Below are 15,267 nucleotides of genomic sequence, written 5' to 3'. Positions count from 1 at the left end.
CCATTCTGTCTGCCTGTGCTCACTCTCTCCCCCTCTCTCTGATAAATAAATAAAATATTTTAAAAAAAAAAAATTTATTTTGGGTACAGGTGGGATAAAGGTCCAATTTCATACTTTCTCATATGGGTAACCAATTATTCAGGCACTTGCCTTGAATAGTTAGTTAATCCTTTCCCAGTGGTCTGAAGAGCTGGGTCTATTGTATGTCAGGTTTTCGTGCGTGTGAGCATTTATTACTGTCACATTGTTCTGTTGAGCTAATCTTACCAGGACTGAGCTATCTTAAGGACGAATACTTTGTGTTAGTCTGCATTGCATTTAGGACATGTTTTACCACCATTTCCTCTTCAGGATTGTATGAGTTTTTCTTGGCCTTTTGTTATTGCACATAGATTTTAGAATCAGCTTGCAAAGTACTTTTCAAAGTCTCGTTGGGATTTTTACTAGAATTATAATCCTATAGATTAATATAGAGAGAATTGATAAAATACGGATAATGTGTCTTTCCCTCCTTGAACAGGACCAACCTCCCTGTTTATTTAGGTTTTCTTTAATATCTTTCAACACAGCTGTAGGACTTCTGCGTGTCAGGTCGTAGACACCTTTTATTAGCTTTAGTTTTAGAGTCCTTACTTTCTGTCAATTACCTAAATGTTGTCTTTTTCTGAATCGTTTTATAAGCAAGCATAGAGAAGGCAATTTAGTTTTAAATATTATCTTATATCTTGCCATCTTGATAAGCTCTTACTAATTCTAATAATCTCTCAGTATATTATTTTGGTTTTTGTTCTGTTTTATGTTTTCAAAGATTTTATTTATTTGACAGAGAGAAAAAGGGAGAGAGCGCACAAGCAGGGGGAACAGCAATCAGAAGGAGAGGGAGGGGGCGCCTGGGTGGTTCAGTGGGTTAAAGCCTCTGCATTTGGCTCAGGTCGTGATCTCAGGGTCCTGAGATGGAGGCCCGCATCGGGGAGCCTGCTTCCTCCAATCTCTCTCTCTGCCTACTTGTGATTTCTGTCTGTCAAATAAATAAATAAAAATCTTTAAACAAAAAAAAAGGGGGGGGAGAAGCAGACTCCACTCAGAGCAGGGAACCGCAATGAGTGTCCAGCTGGCAGCTGGGCTCGATCCCAGGACCCTGAGATCATGACCTGAGCTGAAGGCAGCTGTTTAACCAACTGAGCCACCCAGGTGTGCCCAGTCTTCTATTCTTTCTTGATTTTTGAATGTAGGCACATCAAATTGTCCTGATTTGGGTATTAAAGTTAGACGGGATTCTCAAAGTGAGATGAGTAGGGCTTCCTCTTTTCTGTCCTCTGGGTGAGTTTGTATAAAATTATAATATCTGTTCTTTGGATGTTTGGAATCATTTGGGCTTGATATTTTCTATGTGGAACTATTTCAGCTGTATATTCAATTATGTATGGTAGTTATGGGATTATTCAAGGTTTTTATTTCTTCTTGAGTCATTTCTTATTAGTTCTGTGTTTCAAGGAATTTGTGCACTTTGCCTGTTTTAAAATTTATTACTAAAGGACAAATTAGTAATTTATTATTAATAGAACATTCTCTTTTTTATCTTTTTTTTTTTAACTTTCATTTATGCAATCTCCATACCCCACCTGGGACTCAAACTCACGACCCTGAGATCAAGAATCACATGCTCTTCTGACTGAGCCAACCAGGTGCCCCTCGTTTTTATCTTTTTAATTTCTGCTTATTGCTAAATTCTGTAGCAATATTTCCTTTCTCAGTCTTAATATGATTGATTTATGCCGTGTCTTTTTTACTTCTTACATTTTGCCAATATTTATCTGTGTTATTAGTCTTTCAAAGAACCAATTTGGTCCTTGTTGCTTCTATGTATCTTTATTTTTCCAATTTATTAATTTATGGTATTCTTCACTTTCACCAAATTCTGTTCTTGTTTTCCTAACTTTGTGAGATGGATGCTTAACTCAATGTCAGCCTTTTTTTTATTCTAACATAAGTATTTTGGACTCTACATTTCCGTCAAACTAGCACTTTTGCTGCATTCCACATGTATGGATATGTAATTTTTTCATTCAGTTCTAAGTACTTTAAAAAGTACCTTAGGTGGGGGCACCTGGGTGACTCAGTCATTAAGCATCTGCCTTCAGTTCAGGTCATGATCCCAGGGTCCTAGGATCAAGCCCCACATCCAAGTAGGCTCCCTGCTCAATGGGAAGCCTGCTTCTCCCTCTCCCACTCCCCCTGCTTTTGTTCCCTCTCTCCCTGCATCTCTCCCTGTCAAATCAATAAATAAAATAGTTTAAAAAAAAGATATTTGGGGCACCTAGGTGGCTCAGTGGGTTAAGCTTCTGCCTTTAGCTCAGGTCCTGGTCTCAAGGTCCTGGGATCAAGTCCCACATCAGGCTCTCTGCTCAGCAGGAAGCCTGCTTCCCCTCTCTCTCTGTGCCTGCCTCTCTGCCTACTTGTGATCTCTGACCATCAAATTAATAAATAAAATATAAAAAATACATATATCCAGTGTGGATTTTTTTTTCTAATTTACCAACATATGAAAATTTTTTTCATTCATCATTTTATCATTGACTTTTAACCTACTTGCATTGTAGGTTATGGAAACATGATTTATAGGATACCAGTTATTATAATTTGTTGAGAATTACATTATATTCTAATATGATCACTTTTTATAAATTTTCTATGTGTGCATGAAAACATATGTATTCTCTAATTGTTGGATTTAGGACTTTATCTACAGACACTTGAATTATTTGGGGGGTGATGGAATAAGATAATTATTAACTTTCGTACTTTAAGTTTGAAACATATAATTTTAAGGGCAATTACTAGAAGAATAGAAAAGGAGTATACATTTACCAGTTGTAGAGGAAAGCAAATGGAAGAAAGGGAGAAAAACCTTAATTTTTTAAAAAGTAAGAAAGGAGATGGGCGCCTGGGTGGCTCAGTGGGTTAAGCCGCTGCCTTCGGCTCAGGTCATGATCTCGGGGTCCTGGGATCAAGTCCCGAATCGGGCTCTCTGCTCAGCAGGGAGCCTGCCTCCTCCTCTCTCTCTCCGCCTGCCTCTCTGCCTACTTGTGATCTCTCTCTGTCAAATAAATAAATAAAATCTTTAAAAAAAAAAAAAAAAGTAAGAAAGGAGAAATGAGAACCATGGAAAAGATGGTGAGTCAAACTTGCTCAGGTTTGTTAATTGTTTAAATCCTCTATATTGGGGTGCCTGGGTGGCTCAGTGGGTTAAAGCCTCTGCCTTTGGCTCAGGTCATATCTCCGAGTCCTGGGATCAAGCTCCTTATTGGGCTCTCTGCTCAGCAGGGAGCCTGCTTCCTCCTCTCTCTGCCTGCCTCTCTGCCTACTTGTGGTCTCTGTCTGTCAAATAAATAAATAAAGTCTTTTTAAAAATACTAATTAATAATTATTTTAAAATCCTGTATATCTTACTGTTTTTCATTACTTGACATTCCAATAATTGCAAGAGATTTGTTGAAATCTTTCATAAAAATCACAGATTTATCAATTTTTCTCTGTAGTTCTTCCATTCTGGCTTTGTATATTTTGAGGCTGTTTTATTCATTCAATTGTTTTATCATCCAGATGCATTAAAACCTTTATTATCTTTATCTCTTACAATAATATTTAATTTAATCTCTATTTTTTTATACTAATAAAGCCACTCTAACTTTCCTGTGGTTGGTATTTTTCTGCTGTATCATTATGAATACTTTTACTTTCAGCCTTTCAGTGTCCTCATGTTTTAGGAGTGGGTCTTGTAGACCACACATGGCTGGTTTAAATATTCAATGTGGGGGGCGCCTGGGTGGCTCTGTGAGAAGAGCATGTTGTTGATCTGTGGGTCATGAGTCTGAGCTCCATGTTGAGTGTAGAGATTACTTTAAAATAAATACATACATAAACTTTAAAAAATAAAAAATATTTCTGATAATTTCTAGTCTTTTAACTAGAGAATGTAGCACATTTGCATTTTTTAAAGATCAGTGATAAATTTGAACTTGTATCTGCCATCTAATTTTGTGCTTTTTTTGACTCACCATCTTTTCCATGGTTCTCATTTCTCCTTTCTTACTTTTTTAAAAATTGAGGATTTTCCCCCTTTCTTTCATTTCCTTTCCTCTACAGTTGGTAAATGCATTCTCCTTTTCTATTCTTTCAATAATTGCCCTTAAAATTATATCTTTCAAACTTAAAAAAGTCTAAAGTTAATAATTATCTTATTCCACCACCCCCCAAATAATTCAAGGACCTTCAACCACATTAATTCCAATTACTTCTCCGAACTGTATACAACTGATGTTTAGTATTTGAGATTTGCCCTTTTTCTGTCCACAAAGGAGACACATGGGGCTCCTTGATCAGCGGGGAGCCTGCTTCTCCCTCTCTCTCTGCCACTCCCCCTGCTTGTGCTCTCTCTCTCTCTCTCTCTCTGCCAAATAAATAAGTAATAGAAATAAAAATTAAAAAACATTGCTTAAAATTCTGCCCTGTTTATATTCAGGAAGTTGTAAGCTTTAAAAACAAATAAATAATAGCCAAAGTATTTAGGAAAGGTATCTAAGTATAGGGTTTATAATATTGCTGACTCTCACTCATAGTGGCTTGTTTCCTTGTAGTTTGATAATCGCTGATTGGGAGCTCATGCTTGTTAATTAATTTATTTGAGAGAGAGAGAGAGAGAGCACGCATGCAAACAGGGAGGGATATGGCAACAGTGGGGAGTAGAGAGAGGCAAAGAGAGAATCTTAAGCAGGCTCTGTGGTCAGCACAGAGCCAGAGGTGGGGCTTGATCTCAATCAAGACCCTGAGATCATAACCCAAGCAGAAACCACGAGTCAGATGCTTAACTGACTGAGCCTCCCAGGTGCCCCATGTTTTGTTGATCTGAATCTGAGAGAATCCTGGGGGCCTAAGTTGAAGGTGCCTTCCTCCTGAGACGCACTTATTTCTGCTGGGAGCCTGGGGCTGATATTAACCTGGAGCTACTTCAACCACCTGTAAGGGACCCTGACTCAGTATACGAGTCTCATGCTGAGTTTTCTCACCTTGCCTCTGGCTGTGACTTAATTTGCCTATCATGGCACTTATTTCAACATTCAGTATAATTTCCCCATTAACCTGTTATTCACCACTCTAATGCTTTAGTTTCAGTTCCACCTTGTGTTTTTCCTGGCAGAAGATGTTGAGTGGAGATTTTCCTTACTTCCTAACAAACCCAGCAATGCATTAAAAAGGCTAGTTTATTCATTTTGTTTTAATAATTCATGCAGAATCTTGTTGAATTTTAATGGAGGGCCTTTCAGAGCACTAGTTCACCATCTCACCAAAAGTGGAAATCCCAGGATGCTACTATTATCCCCATTTTATAAATGAGGAAACTGAGGCTCAGAACATGGAATGTCTTGCTCAAGAATACACAGCCATCCAGTGGCAGAGTCCAGACTAGAAGCCATCCTCTCTGACTCCAGACCCCAAGCGTGAGTATTTGACCAGAGGGTTGCTGGTTCCCCAAAGGAAAAGAAATGTATTTACAGGGTTGTCACCTTGGAGCAGGAGGTGCAGGCCAGGCCAACACTCTGGGATGAGCTTCCAAGCTTCTGCTGGGGAAAGAATGAAGAGACCCAGTCTCGCTCAGAGTGGGTGGGCCCCAGCCATCCAGCACCATCCAGCACCAGGTGAGCCTGGCTCACCCAGGGCCTTTGTAATGGGGCACTCAGCCTGCTGCTCCCATCCTGGGAAGGGAGCCAGCAGGCACTTCCTGCACTTCGGTTGCCATGACAACCGGTCATCCTAGGAGATGCGAAAGCCACAGGCAGCAAGTGAACGGGTTTCTGAATCTTGAGACCTCATTACAGGTAGATCCTCTGCAGCCTTGAGAGCCAGTGTGAGGGGGGCTCGGAGGAAAGATCATTTGTGTGGAACAGTAATGTTCAAACAAGCCATTCACCAGCCCACACCCCCCCTTATGGGGGCCGCAGAGCCCCAAGCCCAAGCAAGTCTAGAAACAGGCTGGGGTCCCAAACAATATCAGGTTCCCCTTTCTCACTCAACAGCAGTCATCTCATACACTCCTCAGCCAGACACTCGGGCCCCTGCGATAAACGAGGACTCCTGCCCTCAGTGAGCCATCTGTCTAGTGGCCCAGTGCAAGGGCCAGACAAGCCTTAACAGCGCATCATAACCAGGGGACAAGGGAGCACCGCGGTCACAAGAGTACAGGAAAGGGCTTCATTCTAGGAACGCGTCCCTGAGCAGAAGGATGCATTTGAGCCGGGCCTCAAACGGTGATGAGAAGCCAGCCCTGGAGAGAGAGGAGGGAACGACACATGGCGGGCAGAGGAAATCACGTGCAATGGTTTCAGAAGCATGCAAGAGCAAAGTGACTTTGGGGAAGCCAGGCGAGGAAAGCAGGGAAGGCGGCCGGAGAGGGGGGACAGGCCAGAGCCTGAAGACCTTGAGCGAGATGCTATGGACTCTGGCTTTATCCTGGGAGCAGCCGGCGGCCCTTAAAGAGTTTTATGAGGCTCTGACGGGGCCCAACTGTCATCACAGTATGGAGGATGGATAGGAGCTGCGGACCAGACTGCAGGGATGACGGGGAAGGGGACAGATCTGAGAGATGTTTAGAAGGGTAAATCAACAGGATACAGTGAGAGATTGTACGTGAGGAGCGTGAAAAGATGGGAGCATTAACCAGGAGACGGAGGGAACGCAGGAGCAGGGGTGGGAACAGGGGAGGGGCGGCCATAGCGGGCCTTGGCTGGGTCATGTGGAGGTGACCAATTTTCCTCATAAAGATGCCGGTGGTTGAGCTCCCTAGAGTGTGATATCCAGGACATTTCCTCTCCAGGTCAATGGAGAGAAAAAAAAAATGTTTAGGGGCCTTCTTCAGGCTGGAGGCTTCCAGCAGACTTTAGCCACAAGGTGGGGAGCTCCAGCTGCTGTTCTGCCCCCACTGTCTTCCCCACACACCCTTGCTCTGAACTACAGCAGTCCTGGTGTCCCCCAGCCCTGGCAAGGGGCTTTCTGGGGAGCTGGTGTCTCCCACTGCTGCGCCAAAGGGCGCATCTCCCAGGCCCGTGGGCCCAAATTTCTGTTTTGTGCCTTGTTTCCTTCTGGTTATGTACTTGTCACAGTTGTGTGGGTGGCGGCTTGGTGGTGCAGATCCGGGATCTGTTAATAAGGAGTGAGTTGTCAAGAAGTCAAGGTGATGACTGCAGGTCTGAGAAAGGCGGCTCTGGAGTCAGACAGAACTATGGGCAAATCCTGGTTCTACCCGAATTGACTGTTTCTGTGGGCAGTGTCTCCCCCACTTAATGGGATCCACAGATACTCCACGTCCTCACACATCCTGCTCACACTTCTCTCTCCCTCGCACCCCCTCACAGGTTCACAGTCACCTGCTGTTCATGCTCCCCTCTCAGGGCAAGGCCACACTCCCTCCCCCTCCCTCCGAATGACCTCGGTAGGGAGTCCTCTCAGGCTCCTGAGGGAATCCTTTGGGGGCCAGTGGCCTCTTCCCTCTTCTCCCTTCATCTCCAGCCCCCAGTTTGATCTCCAAGCAGGTGCCAGGCCTGGCCATCAGCGACCGGAGGTTTCTGTTCTTGACCCTGCCTCTGGACTTGAGGGCACCACCCCGCCTCCAGGGGAAGCTGACCGAGGCGAGGGGGGTGGGTTTGGCAACGCGACTGGGTCCCCAAGACTGGTATCTGTCTCTGCTGCTCTTATTCCCTCTTCCAGCAGTGCCCCCCACCACACCGCCCCGCAACACTCCCGGAGCAGGAGGAGGGAGGTGCGGCGCGCCCTGGAGTCTGGGAAAGGGGCGGGGCCGGGCGCGCCGAAGCAAACCCCGCCCTTTGGGCCGGGACAGCCCAGAACCCCTTCCCGCAAGGTCCCGCGGAACCACGGGTCGTGGGGGCTCGCAGGCCGGGCGCCCTGGCAGACTCTGGGCGCCCCGGGCCGGACCCGCGCCCTGCCTGCTGGGGCCACCCCTCGGCCGGGGCAGGCTCCCAGACCCCAGCACCCGCTTCCTCCCCGGGGCGGAGCCCGGCGGCCGCAAGCCAAGCGCCGTAAAATTTAAAGAGGTGAGAGAGACACTGCGCAGAAACCTCAGCGGCGCGGGGAAATGAAATAAGGCCTCCCTTCGGGGAGCCCGCCCCCGCCCGCGCGGCCCGGGCCCCGGGTCGCCCCGCGGGGTCCAGGTGCGGGCCCCGCGCCCAGCAGACCCTCCTCGGGCCTGGGGTACAGACAAGCTCCCCACGTTGCCCACCCCCCACCCAGCGTGGGGGAGAGAGTCCAGGCACCCAGGGATCCGGACCCCAACAACCTGCCGAGGGTCCCAGGTTAGGGCCCCGGCTGGTTCCTGCCCTTCGTCCGCCCCGGGGCAGAGAGCGTCCCCTCCCCCACGTGAAAGAGCGAACTCCGAAGTACCCCCCCCCCCCCAGTCCCCACTCGTCCTTCCTCAGGTGTCGGGCGGTGCTTCTGGTTCCCGCTGCCCCTCCCTCACCGCGCCGTCTGAGTCCCCCCCCAAGCCCGTGCAACCCCCCGCGTTCCCCCATGATGGATGGAGCCTTCGGGGAGCCGGCGCGGGCGGGCTGGGCTCAGGCGGAAATGAAGAGGATAAGATCTGCGAGCCGAGTCGCCCGTGACACCGTGATATCCGCCTTGCTCGCTGCTCTCCGGGTGATGGATGGGGCGGAGCACCCCCACCCCCAGCCGCGCGGGCGGTGCGGCCAAGGGTCCCCGCCCCGCAGCCCCGGAACCCCGCCCCCCACGACCGAGCTCCGGCGCGCGCGGAGAGACACACACACACACACACACACACACACACACCACCCCACCCCCCGCGTCGCCCCTCCCCAAAACACCGCACTGCGGCCACACTCTAGACGGACCGATCCCTTCCCTCCCTACACACCACGCCCACGTCTCTGGCGCTGCCCCACACTCATGCAGGGGCTGTCCCTCTTCCCCTAATACACTTGGAGCGACCCTTCCCCTGCACTCGCAAGAACAAGACTAGCTTGAGCGCGAACTACACCTTACACATTTGCCCATCCAGCTGCCTCTTGCCTGCGCTCATATACACACATGCAGGCAGACTGTACCCACTGGTCCCCAACACGGTTTTCCAGGAGTCTCCTGAACCACTCAGAAAAAAGATAGGACCACTTTGAGACTCAGCCCTTGGGTGGTGGGGGGAGTCTCGGCGTCAGGACAGCAGTTGCTGCTTGCGTCCATCATCTTGTTTGGCCACTGATCAGGTCAGGCTCGGCATGGACAGGCAGTGGGCAGCGCTAGTACGGTCCAAACAGGCCTCACTGTCTGTGTTGCCATGGTTACCAACCTCTAGCACTATCACACAGCAACATCATTACCATGGTTACAGGCACGCATCCCCCTCCACCAAGTGCCATTTGCTTGTTGTGCCCATTACCTTTTATTCGTTCAGTCATTCGTGTATTCACCCATCCCCTGGCTTTGCTCATCAGCTGGGGGTTCAGAGATGAGCGAGTCGAAGCCTGCTGTGGGGAGTGCACAGCGAGTGGGGGACAGAGGTAAGCAACCATTGGCGTTGTACATTCCGCAGAGCCCTGAAGAACAATTACGACTTGCCTCATAGATGTTTTGGTGGAAGGGATACTCGGGGGACACCAGGCAGGAAGGCAACAATAAGAACATGAGGGCAGATGTTGGCGAGGATGTGGAGAAAGGGGAACCCTCCTATATTGGTGGGAATGCAAGCTGGTGCAGCCACTCTGGAAAACAGCATGGAGGTTCCTCAAAAAGTTGAAAATAGAGCTACCCTACAACCCAGCAATTGCACTACTGGGTATTTACTCTAAAGATCCGAATGTAGTGATCTGAAGGGGTACGTGCACCCCAATGTTTATAGCAGCAATGTCCACAATAGCCAAACTATGGAAAGAGCCCAAATGTCCATCAAAAGATGAATGGATAAAGAAGATGTGGTGTATACACACAATGGAATACTATGCAGCCATCAAAATAAATGAAATCTTGCCATTTGCAACGACGTGGATGGAACTAGAGGGTATTATGTGGAATGAAATAAGTCAATCAGAGAAAGACAATTACCACATGATCTCTCTGATATGAGGAATTTGAGAGGCAGGGCACGGGGTTGTGGAGAGTAAGGAAGGAAAAAAACAAGATGTGATCGGGAGGGAGACAAACCATAAGAGACTCTTAATCTCTCGAAACAAATTGAGGGTTGCTGGGGGATGAGGGATAGGGATGGGGTGTCTGGGTGATGGACATTGGGGAGGGCATGTGCTATGGTGAGTGCTGTGAAGTGTGTAAGCCTGACAATTCACAGACCTGTACCCCTGGGACAAATAATATATTATATGTTAAAAACAAAAACAAAAACAAAAACCACCAAACCATGAGGGCGCCAACAGCATCACCGCCCCCACGTGGTGCTCCGTGTGCTTGGATAAGAGTAGAGGCTAGGGTGTCACTAAGGCAGGTGTAAGGGCTGGTTGCTGCCACACTACTGAGGATCTTTAATGACCCAAGATTTCCCATGCTACAGCTCTGGGAGCCTGACAGACCTGGGTTCGAATCCTGAATTTGCCACCCGCTAGTTTAGGTACTTTAAGCACACCACTTCTCCACAGTGTCTGGCATTTATTTAGTAAGTGCCGCGGAAGCAGTTTTTGTTTTTGTTTTTGTTTTTTTGTTTTTTTAAATTGTTATTTTTAACCCCGCAAGAGCTTTGGAGAGTCATCAACATTAACACTTTTGGCCTCTAGGGGGAGCTCAAGCTCCTCTCTCCCTGATGTGCCTCCTAATGCTAAATTCCAGAAGAACCAGGGTGGCTGGTTAAGGCCAAGGGTATCATTGGAGGATGAAGTCTGGAAATGGGGCGCTCCTAGAAACTAGTCCCCCTATGTGTGTCCTTTCCTTTGTCCACAGGCTGTCTCTCAAAGGGAAGGAGTCCCTACCCAGGCATATGGCAGGTGGGTATAAGCTTGAGTCTTGCTCACCTGAGCTAGGGATTCAACACAGTGGTTTGAACCCAAGGCCTTAGATGATTATGCTTTAACTAGGGTTTCCCATCAGAACCAACCAGCAGGCTTTTTTGAAATGTGAATGGCTGGAAAATTCTGACTCAGCAGGTTTGGGTTTGATTCCTGAAGGAAGCTCCTTGGGGTTTGATTCCTGAAGGAAGCTCCTTGGGGATTCTAATGGGCTCCCTGGTTAATTTCCCAGATATCCTGGCTGCGTATGCCCTGGGGACCAGCTCAGAGTACACACCTTTGGTACTGTCTGTGCTACTTCTCTTCCTTCTCAAGGACACTGCATCCCCAGAATTCTGCATATGTATAGCTATGGCCAGAGCTGCCATTTTCTTCCAACTGACGGCTTCATAAATGAGCAACTGACCCAGGATATGCCAACTGGAATCCTTCCCTAAGATGTTTAGAAATTAGTTTATTAAAATTTTAAACATAAAATATTTCACATGTATGGAAGAATAGGGGATAATATAATAAAATCCTTCTGCTCATCACCCTTATTTAAGCAACTGTGAACATTTTGCCATATTACTTCTGTCTGATTTTGCTCTCATCCTGATTCCTTTTCATTACTCTCTTCTCTAAACTGGTGTGTGTCCTGCCCATCCACATTTTGATATGTTCACTATGTAGCTATCCATAAAAATTTAGTATTATTTTGTACATGTTTAATTTTTAAATGTTCATGTTGCTACATGTAGCCCAGGTTCATTCCTTTTACCTGAGGAGGAGTAGCCCATTGCACAAAAACACCACACTGTCTTAATTTCCTCTGCTATTGGTAGACAAACAGATTGTTGCTGAATTTTGTTGCAACTGTAGATAAGCCTCCAGTGAGCTGCTTCCAGCCTGTCTCCTTATGTCTAGAAGCAAAATGTTTCTGGGGCATAATACCAAGGGGAGGAATTGCTGGGTCCCGGGATGTGTATATTGTCAAGCTGTATTTCCAAATTGGTCTCCAAAGTATTTGCACTAATTTGCCCTCCCACCAGCAATGTGCAAGAGTCTTCATTTCTCCACATTCTTGCTAATAATACTTGGTACTGCCAGACTTTTAAATTTTTGCCCATTTGGTTGGTGTGATCTGGTATCTTATTGTTGACCTGTGTGTGTGTGTGTGTGTGTGTGTGTGTTTCCACAATTATGAGTGAAGCTGGGCATCTTTTTAATTTTGCATAGGAAATTCCATTTCCTCTCTTGCGTATTTGTTGTTCAGATCCTTTGTTCACTCTTCTGCTGGTGGTTTGCCTTTAACTTATTGAAGTTCATTACGTAATCTGAATATTAATCTTTTTTTTTTAAGATTTTATTTATTTATTTGTCAGAGAGAGAGCAAGAGTGAGCACAGGCAGAGTGGCAGGCAGAATCAGAGGGAGAAGCAGGCTCCCTGCGGAGCAAGGAGCCCGATGTGGGACTCGATCCCAGGACGCTGGGATCATGACCTGAGCCGAAGGCAGCTGCTTAACCAACTGAGCCACCCAGGCGTCCCCTGAATATTAATCTTTTACAGCTTTTTACTTTGAGAATGTTTTCTCTTATTTGTGGTTTTAAAATTTTTACATTGAGGACGTCTTTCTTTACTGTGCTTTGGGCACAGTAATAGACAAAATAATGAAGCAGAAAGGAGAGTCAAATGTATCAGTCTTTTCCTTCATGGTTGGTGTTTCCTCTCTTCTTTCTCTCTGTTTTTCCCATGTTCAAGAAATCTTTCCCTAAACAAAAAACATAAGATATTCTCTATAATAATTCTTCTAATTATTTTAAAGTGTTTGCTCTTTTACATTTAAGACCTCAAGTCACCTAGGTTTTTATATATGGGCTTCCATATATGTTATTTTTTTAAGATTATTTATTTATTTGACAGACAAAGATCACAGGTAGGCAGAGAGGCAGACAGAGAGAGAGGGCAAAGCAGGCTCCCCAGGGAGCAGAGAGCTCCCCCGACGTGGGGCTCAACCCCGGGACCCTAGGATCATGACCTGAGCTGAAGGCACAGGCTTTAACCCACTGAGCCATCTAGGTGCCCCATATATATTATTTTATATTGGCTCCCACAGAGATGGCCAGTTGTCCCAGCGCCATATGCTACATAGTTCCCCACTGCCCTCACTGACTTGTGAAGCTATCCTTGTCTTATAGGGACTTCCAATATTTGTATAATTCTGTGTCTGGTCTATGTTTCTTGTTCTGGTGATCTATTCGTTTATCCCTGTGCCACTCCACACAGTTTAGGTGATCATGTCTATATAAGAAATCTTGCCATATGGCAGATACGACTGAGACTGGCTAGCTTTTCACAATACCTGCTTCCTCTTGTTCTTGGGACCACAGCTGGGCTCTGTCTCCCAGCCTCCCTGGCAGTAGGCATGGCCCCATGAGTGAGTTCTGGCCAGTGATGTGAATGGAAACAATGTATACCATGTCTAAGCATTGCCTACAAAAACTTCCACGCATGATTCTTCACTCTCTTTCCTTTCCCATCAGCTTGATGCAAACATGCATGGTGCCTTGAAAGGTGGGAACCAAAAATGGAAGAAGACGGGGTCTACACCTTGCCGCTTGAAGGAGAGATGCCCACTGGTCAGGAACACCCATTTGGGATTTATAGAAGCCAGAAATAAACTTTTATCGTGTTTGAGTCATAAAGATGTTGAGGTTTCTTTGTTTCAGCTACTACTGATCACCCTTATACAGTAGGGCTAAGTATCTCCATATCCTCTTGTTCCTCTCCAAAATAGTCTCAGATATTCCTGACCCTTATCATCATAGGAATTTTAAGATTAGTTTACCAAGTTTCTTCAGAAAACTTCACTGTGCCTTTGGTTGGAATTCCATTTAATTTCTTCTTCTTCTTCTTCTTCTTCTTCTTCTTCTTCTTCTTCTTCTTCTTCTTCATCATCATCTTCTTCTTTTTAAGATTTTTTATTTATTTGACAGAGCAAGAAAGGACAAGCAGGGGGAGCAGCCGGTAGAGAAAGAGAGAGAAGCAGGCTTCCTGCTGAACAAGGAGCCCAACGTGGAACTCAATCCCAGGACCCTGGGATCACGACCTGAGCCAAAGGCAGACACTTAACCGATGGAGCCACCCAGGTGCCCTCCATTTAATTTCTATATTAATATGTGGAGGCTCACTCTCTTTTTTTTTTTTTAAACAGCTGTAACTTATTTATTTATTTATTTATTTATTTGACAGATAGATCACAAGTAGGCAGAGAGGCAGGCGGGGTGGGGGGAGCAGGCTCCCCGCTGAGCAGAGAGCCCAATGTGGGGCTCGATCCCAGGACCCTGAGATCATGACCTGAGCCAAAGGCAGAAGCTTTAACCCACTGAGCCACCCAGGCACCCTGGAGGCTCACTCTCTCTACAACACTGAGCCTTTCAATTGATAAACATAACTAATTTATTTCCATATTATTTTAGATGGTATTAGATCTTATTTGATTCAATTTTATTAGATCAATAAAGATACAGAATTCATTTTTACATAGATCCTGTGAATCATCTGTTACATTTAATCACAGTTATGTTGATTTTATTGCCGTCGTAAATGAAATCTTTTTCTTTTTCATACTCTGTGTCCTAATTTGTTGCTGCCGTTACATAGAAGCCCCAGTGGTTTTTGAATATTTATCTTGTATCTGGCAACCTTGATAAATTCTCTTTTAGTTCTAATGTTGTCTATTTTTTGGATTTTCTGCGTAAACTTTGCGCAGTGGCAGTATCGAAGCCAATGAGGTTTATCTGAGGCGCAATTATTGCTAAATGGATTTTCTACATAAAAGATCATATAAAAGATGTTTTTACTTGCTATTCCCACTGCCTAGAACTACTTTATCCCCACTGGTTCACTCCTTCATGACCTTCAGGCCCTTTTCAAATATCATTGAATCAGTGAGACCTTCCCTAACCTGTATAAAATCACAAGCGTACACATACACACAGCTTTCTTTACCCCACATTCCCTACATTATTTATTTATTTTTAGGACAGACATATGATAAATTATTGGTTCGTTTGTGTCTGCCTCTTCGACTATAATATAAGCCCCATAAGAGCAGGAACTTTGTTTTGCTTGCTTCTGTATCATCCAGTGCTTAGCTAAATAGATACATTTTTATTTTTATTATTCAAAAAAATTAGAGAAAGGTTTTAAGATTGTATTTATTTTTAGGGGTGCCTGGGTGGCTCAGTGGGTTAAAGC

General features: G+C 45.7%; 1 long non-coding RNA gene and 1 pseudogene across 1 annotated transcript; both read left to right on the top strand.

Annotated features, from left to right (window-relative positions):
- Nucleotides 1-7,913: 7,913 nt before the first annotated feature.
- LOC131812975 (uncharacterized) lies at nucleotides 7,914-13,699 on the top strand. The gene is made up of 3 exons (XR_009346565.1): nucleotides 7,914-8,105; nucleotides 10,963-11,006; nucleotides 13,551-13,699. It is a non-coding gene; the product is annotated as an uncharacterized LOC131812975 (long non-coding RNA).
- Nucleotides 13,700-14,767: 1,068 nt separating this feature from the next.
- On the top strand, nucleotides 14,768-14,851 carry LOC131813273 (U4 spliceosomal RNA; annotated as a pseudogene).
- Nucleotides 14,852-15,267: the final 416 nt, after the last annotated feature.

The sequence above is a fragment of the Mustela lutreola genome, chromosome 12 (assembly GCF_030435805.1).
Source record: "Mustela lutreola isolate mMusLut2 chromosome 12, mMusLut2.pri, whole genome shotgun sequence".
Classification (NCBI taxonomy): Eukaryota; Metazoa; Chordata; class Mammalia; order Carnivora; family Mustelidae; genus Mustela; species Mustela lutreola.
The sequence above is the reverse complement of the archived record's forward strand: the minus strand, read 5'-3'. Positions and strand labels throughout refer to the sequence as shown.